The following is an 8790-nucleotide window of genomic DNA, read 5'->3' on the forward strand; positions in this document are numbered from 1 at the left end:
TATGAGATCAAGTCACGAGAATACCAACCCCTCGGGACTGGTTCAGGACCAAATGACGAGAGGCAGATACTGGATAACCGGCGACCATAGTTAGAGACTGGATGCGTGAACTCTCCTGTTCATTCCTGGCTTCTAACAATAGAGAGCCATTGCCCTGCAAAGACACCTTGGGGGTAAATCCACATGCTGATATTAGACCACTGTGAATCTGAAACCAATTCAGGTTCCTGAAAGAAGTACCACTATCCACCTTAAGGACAACGTATTTTGTGTAAGAGTTATTAGCAAACACACCAGGTAACACCTCGATAGGAAGGGCGCCTTCATTCGCAATTTTTGCAGATGACCCTGGGGGTACAGGGTCATCGGCCAAAGAGTGAGCAGGTGATGCCAACTCGTGCGGCTGGTCACCGACCACACGAGTGGTTAAAGGAGTTTGCAGTGTATCCATATACACATGCTTTACACAAAATGGCACCAGGAGCCAAGGGAAACCGCCTACCAGGGAGTGAGGGGACCGAGCGCGGTCTGATGGGAGCGGGGTAGCTCGTCCCCAGAGGGTGTCCCAAAAAGGACACCCCGTGCTACAAAAGTTTGCTCCCACCAGTGCAAAGACCCCCTTCCCCAACACCCCCCAGCCCAGACACCCAACTAACCGACTCAGGACAGCACTGACGCTATCCCTCTGGAGGGCGGAACCGATGACCCATACGGGTAACCTACGTTTCGTGCAGCGCTTAGTCAGACCCCTCACCCACAACTGTACCCGCATGGGAGACCCTGCCAGATGTCGTTACATCCACGGGCAGGCTTGTGGGATCACCGGAGCATGCAAACCCCCCCACCATGACAAGGTGGCTGCCCACGGGGGGTAGGAGGGAGGGGAAGAAGTTACGGGAGGAAAGGGAAAGGGGATACGGATGGGAAGGGAAGAAGCTACGGGAGGAAGAGGAAGGAGGTGCAGTTGGAAAGGGTAGGAGGTGCAGTTGGAAGGGGAAGGAGCTAAGGGAGGAAAAGGGAAGGGGATCGGTTGGCAAGGGAAGGAGGTACGAGAGGAAGGAAAAGGGGGTACGAGAGGAAGGAAAAGGGGGTACGGGAGGAAGGGAAAGAGGGTAAGGGAGGAAAAAGAAGGAACTACAAAGTATTATAAGGGTTATAACTATCAAAAATTTTCTCTCAGTTAAAGATAATGATAGAGAAGCAGGAATGCTCCCCACCAAACCCTCCAGGGAATAGCGAGAAGGTCGACCATGCAGCATAGAAAAGCTGCCATGGAAATTTCTAAGGAAAAGGAAATGGAAAATATTATTTGTAAACGCTTTACCTGAAAAAAAGATTACATTAAATAAAAAAATGATTATCGGTGTTGCTCTACGGTTGTATCTCGCTAAAAAATAAAGAACTATAATTGTATACCATAAAAATGTATTATTTAGGAGTGAACATACTTAGCTGGGGGATTGGAACACAGATATTTAGCCAAACGATTTTCAAAGGATAGTCCTATATCACACTTAACTACACTGCAGGGCAATTTGTGCAATATATTTACAACTCTGTTGATGAAGAAATGCTTTGCCTCTTGGGATTGAAACCGTTTGCCAACAAGTTAACGGCCGTTACCTCTGCCATAATGAGAGCAATCAACTGTTAAGTACATATCGATTGCCATATTTTAGCGTCCCTAGAATGTTCTGAATACTTGAATTAAATCTCATAACCTGCATTAGTTGAGGTAAAGAGATTCAGAGTTTCAAAACACTTCTCCTATGGTTGATTTTTCAATCTAGGTATCATCTTTGCCGCCCCTCGTTGCACTTTCTCGTCTCTCTATATCTTCTTTGTAATAAGGCAACCAGAACCGGATGCAGTACACTATGTAGGGTCGTACGAATTATACAATGTGAGGATGATATTTTCTTATTTATATTAGAATTATCTACCAATGAATCTGGTTAGTTTGCTGGCCTTCTTAACAGCCTCGGTACATTGCTTACTTTATGATTTTTTGTTATTATCATTCCTAAGTCTGACTGACATTATGTATTTGAATACTACTCCCACTGTAACTTTCTTCTAAATTTCTATTTGCAGTGTAGTAGTAGTTGTTGTTGTTCCCAAGGCAGTCTGGCCAAACAGCCCCCAGTCCCTAAGGAAGGCCACGACGGAAACCGGGCTTTCCCACAGAGCTCTCAAGGAGTGTATGTTGTGTTGTTGGCGCAGGTGATTGTGTGCAATGCAGTCTTCCATAATGTGCTTAATAGTATGGGGTGCTGTGTTGCATCCTGGGCAGGCGTCAGCAGTGGGGTCATCCAGTCTCTTCTGATAACTCAAGAGGGCTGGATGATGCCCACATCTCAGCCTGACCAGATGGACCCTAACCTCAAGAGGGAGGTAGGATGCAGAAGGGTGGATATCAGGAGGCCGTGCATGCAGCTGTGTGTTGTCTTTAAGTGACTGAATGGAGCGGCGAGTGATTTGAGTATGGGTATGCTTCTGGAAGCTGGTGTGAGATGGGCGAGCTGTGTGTTGTCTTTAAGAGACTGAATGGAGCGGCGAGTGATCTAAGTATGGATATGCTTCTGGAAGCTGGTTTGAGATGGGCGAGATGAGAGAGATGACAGTATTTGTGTATGATATCGTGTGCTGGGTGTTATTTTGACATTCCTTGTTGTGTGTGGATGTGCTGCAATGTAGTGTTGTGGATAGTGTGGGTTTGTGGAGCCTGCGGCGAGAATTTGGGTGCCTCTCATGTCTAGATGATCCTTGACTTTGAGGACTTTGGTTCCTTGGTGTAGGTGGTCAGTGGGTGTAGTAGCTGTGCAGCCTGTAATTATTTTTAGGGCCTTGTTCTGTATGGTCTGTAGAGTGTTATAGTGTGTTTTAATGAGGTTAGAAGTCCAAGCAGGGCTTGCATAATTCATCAGTGAACGTATACATTGTTTGTATACTGTGGTGGTGGTTTCTTTGTTGTGTCCAAATGTTGAATGGCCAAGTAACCTTAAGGCATTAAGTGTGGGTGTTAATTTATTTTTAATGTTTGTGATGTGTTGTTTAAACAACATTGATGTATTATGTTACACCAAGGATTTTTTCGTGTGTGTTTGTGATAGGGGAGTGTTGTTTATGGTGAGGTGTGGAATGTGACTGTGTTCTGCTGGCCAGTTTGTGAGAGAGGTCACCGTAGATTTGGCTGGGGCTATTTTGAGCCTGTTTGTGGTGAACCATTCGTGTAGTGTGTCGAGGTAAGGTTGGAGGATGTGTGCGGCCGTGTTTGCGTTTTGGTGTGTACATGTAAGCGTTATGTCGTCCGTGTAGGAAGCTGTGTATTTGTCGTGTGTCGGGTCTGGGAATGTTGTGAAAGTATTGGTTAAAGAGATTAGAGGACAAAACAGATCCTTGGGAGATGCTGTTTGTGAAGTTTCTGATGTTCGATGACTAACTGGCAAATGTTACATGTGCACATCTGCCTGCTAAATAATTTGCCAGCCATCTTTTTATTATTGTGCATGTTTGTGTTGAATATTTCGTTTGTGAGGTTGTGGCAGCAGATGGTACCAAAAGCTTGGTTAATATCTAGTGTGACCAGAAGTGTTCTGTGGGTTGGCCTAGCTGAACTACACTCTCTGTTTAAGGTCTGTAAGAAGAGTGTTTGTGGAGTGTAGTGGCCTAAAACCATGTTCTGATGGGGCAAGGGGGATGTGAGGTGTAACCAGTTGTAATATCAGTCGTTCAGTGTCTTTGGAGGGGGTGCAGAGGAGTGTGATGGGGCGGTGTGAGGAAGGTAACATGGGGTCTTTGTTGGGTTTGGGGATAGTGATGAAGTGCCATGTTTCCAGATGTTGGGTATTATGTTGTGTGAGTAGCTGTAGGTTGATATGTTGGTGAGTGCTTGTATGCCTTGTGGTCCAAAGAATTTAAGGTGTATGTTGCTTATGTTGTCTGGTCCACAGGCAGACGAGTATGAAAAAATGATGTGCTTCATGTGGTTGTAAATGAAAGGTACGAAGTCTGAGTGGAACTCTCTGTGGGGAACTGTCTCTTGCATCGGATGACATGTCGGTCATCACGACTGGGGTTTAGATGGCTGACATGTGAAAAGTGCTTGATAAGAGTGTTTTCTTGTTTGTTTGAGGGTATGGTGTCTGTTGTTGTGATGGCAGTATGTAATTGTGTAATGTTGCTGTTGAGTGTGATGCTGTTTAGTGTTTTGTAGAGTTTGTTGGTGTTTGTTTTATGATCAAGTGTTTGGAGATAATAATTCCAGTTTAGTGTTTGCTGTTCTAATATTTTATTGTTTATTTGAGTGTTGAGTTCTTGTATTTGTTGTACGGTGTCTTGTGTATGAGGTGTTGGGGAGTGTTGTAGTGTGTCACGTTGACTGATGAGGCCTTGAATTTCTGATGTGAAGTTGAGGTTGTGTCTCTTTCTGTTGCCTCTGGGGATGTGTCTTTTGTCTGCATTTTGAATGATTGTATTGAAAGTGTGCGCAGCGGTGTTGATGTTTGTGATCAATGTACTGTTTAATGTTTCAAAGTGTTGCTCTGTTTCACTTGTGAAGGCCTCCCAGTTGGCTCTCGTATAATTCGTGTACTTTTTTTTTTAATGTGTCCAACTCTGGGCGAAGGCTTCAGGGCCTATATCTCGGGGGCAGTAGCCTATCCCAAGGCCCAGTAGTCCTCCTACACCTCCACATGTCACCTCTTCGGCGCTAACACCCACCGTCCATATTGAATACATGCTAGGGCTGTCTCATACAGGACTGGTGTATTGGTATTAGCGGAGGTATTTTTACGACATGTCGGCGGGTCATCTGCTAGATCAGGAAAGTCTGCTTTTTATGAAATTCAATCCTTAAACTGTTCCCTGACCCAGCCGGGGCAGATGGAGTGATCCTGGTTTTGGTAATGATGATGATGATTGGAAGGTGGTCAGAGCCAAGGATTTTGACTACTCTCCAGGATGTGGGGACGAGGTTTGGGGAGCCAAAGGTAATGTCTGGGAATGATTGGAGGAAGAGGGCTTTGTTGGATATGGGTATATTGATGGAGATTATTAAGTATGAAAAGATTATCTGTTTGAGATTGTAGTACCAGCCCTCTGTCTGTGTCAGGGTTGTTGAAATGCCAGGCTAATGCCTTGGTGTTGAAATCACCACCCAGGATTATGTTGGGTATGTTAGTGATGTGTATTTGAGAGTAAGTGTGTGGCACTGTGGGGAATGCCTGGGGGGGGGGATGTATGTACTGGCGATTGTTATGTGCGATTTGTTAGCAGTGACTATCTTAATTGAATGTATTTCTGTTCTGGTGTGCGGGAGGCGAAGTGACTTTGTGTGTGCAACAGTATCGTTGATGTGTTGGTGTACCAGCGTGATGAGTCCACCGCCACAGCCGTCGGCCTTGTCGTGTCTAATGGCGGTGAAATTATGAAATGTAAGTGTTTGTGTGTGTGTGTGTGTGTGTGTGTGTGTGTGTGTGTGTGTGTGTGTGTGTGTGTGTGTGTGTGTGTGTGTGTGTGTGTGTGTGTGTTCTGCGTAGTTTTGTTTCTTGTAAGATGGCAGTATGTATGTTTTGTTGTTTGATGAATTGGGTGAGTTCTTGTTTTTTGGTGTTTATGCCACATATGTTTACTCGAAGAATTATTTGCAATGTTTAGCAGTTTGCATTTACTAATAATAAAATGCATCTGACACGTTTGGGCCTGATTAAACAGTCGCCGGAAGTGTGCCTGCCTCTAAAATGATGTCTCTGCTCTATTTCCAACTTTAGTATCATCAGCAAATTTGGAAATTTTATAAAATAAACCCTCATGTATAAGAGTTATATATATTTAAAAAAGAGAAAAGAACCCAATAATGAGACCTGTGGAAGGGGATATGGTTGGAGCAGGAAGTAACTACGGAAGAAAAGGGAAGCGGATACGGGTGTAGAGTGACAGGGATGCTACAAGAAGGGGAATGTGAGAAAGTAGTGGGTGAGAGGATGCAAAAAGAATGGGAGTGATATTTAGGAGGAAGGGTAGGGAGGCTTGGGAGGGAGACGAAAGGGAGACAACAGGAAGAGTGAGAGGATAAAAGAGAAAGGAAGAAGGGGATACAGGACGAAGAGGGATGTAGGAACGGGGACTAGGGGAGGGAGCAGGGGAACGTGAGGAAGTGAGGAGAAAGAGGAGGGGAACATAAGGAAGCGGGGAGGTGATATACGAATATAGGGAGGGAAGTGAGATACAAAGGAAAGGAAGTGCATATGAGAGAGATGGGTGGTGAGGAGTTACGGAAGTAAGAGGGAGGAAGCCAGGTTTGTTAGATTTTTTTCCAACAGCTTTCAAAGATTCCCCTCCCCAGTCTCTCTCTCTCTCTCTCTCTCTGTATGTTCTTACCTACCTAATTGTTCTTACCTAATTGTATCTTTACAGGAATGAGTCAAGCTCGTACTGTCCCGTGTCTTAAACCATATTTATCGTACATATCCTTAAATTTGTGAATTGTTTTGGCACACACTATTTCATTCGGTAGTGCATTCCATTGATCAGTTGCTCTGTTTGGGAAACTGAATTTCCTTACGTCTTTATCACCTCTCTTCTTATGCAGTTTTTTCCAGTGTCCTCTTGCTGATGCTTCTCCATATGTTAAGTAATCATTTATGTCTATTTTCTCCTTCCCTGATATGCACTTATATAGCATTATCATGTCACCTCTTTTCCTTCTCTCCTGTAGTGTTGGTAGATTCAGTTTATTTAGTCTTTCTTCGTAGCTTAGGTCCCTTAAGCTTGGTATCCATCTTGTAGCGGCCCTTTGAACTTTTTCAATCTTGTCTATGTGCTTTTTGAGATGAGGACTCCAGACTACTGATGCATATTCCAGGGTTGGTCTAATGAATGATGTTATTATCCTTCTTAGCATGTCTTCATTTATGTATGTGAATGCTAGTCTCATATCTGCAAGCAGTGTATACATGTTCCGTACCTTCTTGCTGATGTGGTCACCCGGAGATAGTCTGTTATTGATAATCACACCGAGGTCTTTCTCTCTTTCTGATGTGTATAGGGTTTTATTTCCTAACTTATAATCCCAATCAGGTCTTTTTCCACTTTTACCAAACTTGATTACATGACACTTGTCCACATTGAATTCCATTTGCCATGTACTACTCCATTCATGAAGTTTATTTAATTCTTCTTGTAGCTCTTTACAAGAGTCTGTGTTAGTAATTCTCCTTTGTATTTTTGCATCATCTGCAAACATATTCAAATAGCTCTCATTTCCAGTGTTACTGTTTATATCATTAATATACACTAAAAACATGATTGGTGGCAGCACTGAACCCTGTGGTACTCCACTAGTCACTTCTTTCCATGATGAGTAGTTTCCCCTTAGTACTGTTCTCATTTCTCTTTTTATTAGAAAGTCTTGCATCCACCAAAACAGTTTGCCTCGAATTCCTCCTTGATGGTACAGTTTCCATAAAAGTCTTTGGTATGGTACTGTGTCAAAAGCTTTCTTGAAATCTAAATAGATACTGTCCACCCATCCTTCGCTTTCCTGTATTGTATTTGTTACTCTGTCATAGTAGCTCAACAGATTAGTAACACATGATTTTCCTTTTCTGAAACCAAACTGTCTTTCTGTTATCATACTGTGTTCTTCTAGATGATTCACCCAAGCTTTTCGTATAAGGTTTTCTAATACCTTGCTTACAACACTGGTCAGTGATACTGGTCGGTAGTTGAGTGGATTTTGTCTATTTCCTTTCTTGAATAAGGAGACTATTTGCTTTTCTCCAAATATCAGGTAGTTTACCTTGACTCAAGGATTTCTTGAAAATTAAAAATAATGGTTTACTTAACTCCTTTGCACATTCTCGTAGTACCCAACATGAAATTTCATCAGAACCACTTGCTTTTCCTCTGTCTAATCTACTTAACTCCTCCTGTATTACTTATTCTGCTATTTGTATATCTGGTAGTATGTGGGGACATGCATGTTCCACATAGTCCCTCTCAAAATTTTTTTCTTCTGTAAATACTAATTGGAAATTCTTATTTTGTGCTTCACAAATATCTTTCTCTTGTGTATAAGTGATTCCCTCGTCCGTAATTGATTGTATTATATCTTTTACTTTGGTTTTGCTTCTGATATAGCTGTAAAACAGCTTTGGTTGATCACTACTTTTATTTATTATATCCTCCTCAAACTGTTTTGGGGCTTCCCTCCTTATTCTTGTATAATCGTTTCTTGCCTGTTTGTAATCATTATACGCCCTTTCACTATTATGTCTTCTGTATCTATTCCACAACAAATCTCTTCTTCTTTTAATTTTAACCATTTCTGTATTTTTTTTATCTGCTTCTTTGTGCTGTGGGATGTACTTCTAGACTCCTATTTCATAAAATTCACAGACTTTTTTATATACAGCATTTAAATCTTGTCCTCAAAGCTCATTTTCCCAATCAAGTTCTAAGAAATACTTCTTTAGGTCTTGATAATTTCCCTTTTTATAGTTTAGGCTCTTTTTGTAACTGTCATTGCTGTTTACTATGTCATATGCTATCCTGAAGTTATAATTTAGTACTGCATGATCGCTTTTGCCGAGTGGAGGGTGATATATAAAACTGTCAATATCATTTTCTTGCCTAGTAAATATTAGATCTAGCACTGAAGGTACATCAAGTCCTCTTTTTCTGGTGGTTTCCCTCACATGCTGCGTTAGGAAGAACTCTTGTACGAGATCCAGGAGCTTTTGGTCCCAACAGCTTTCTTGGCTAATTATATCTAGAGTATTCCAATTT

The sequence above is a fragment of the Coenobita brevimanus genome, chromosome 38 (genome assembly GCF_032717465.1).
Source record: "Coenobita brevimanus isolate Jiangsu-jjx chromosome 38, ASM3271746v2, whole genome shotgun sequence".
Classification (NCBI taxonomy): domain Eukaryota; kingdom Metazoa; phylum Arthropoda; class Malacostraca; order Decapoda; family Coenobitidae; genus Coenobita; species Coenobita brevimanus.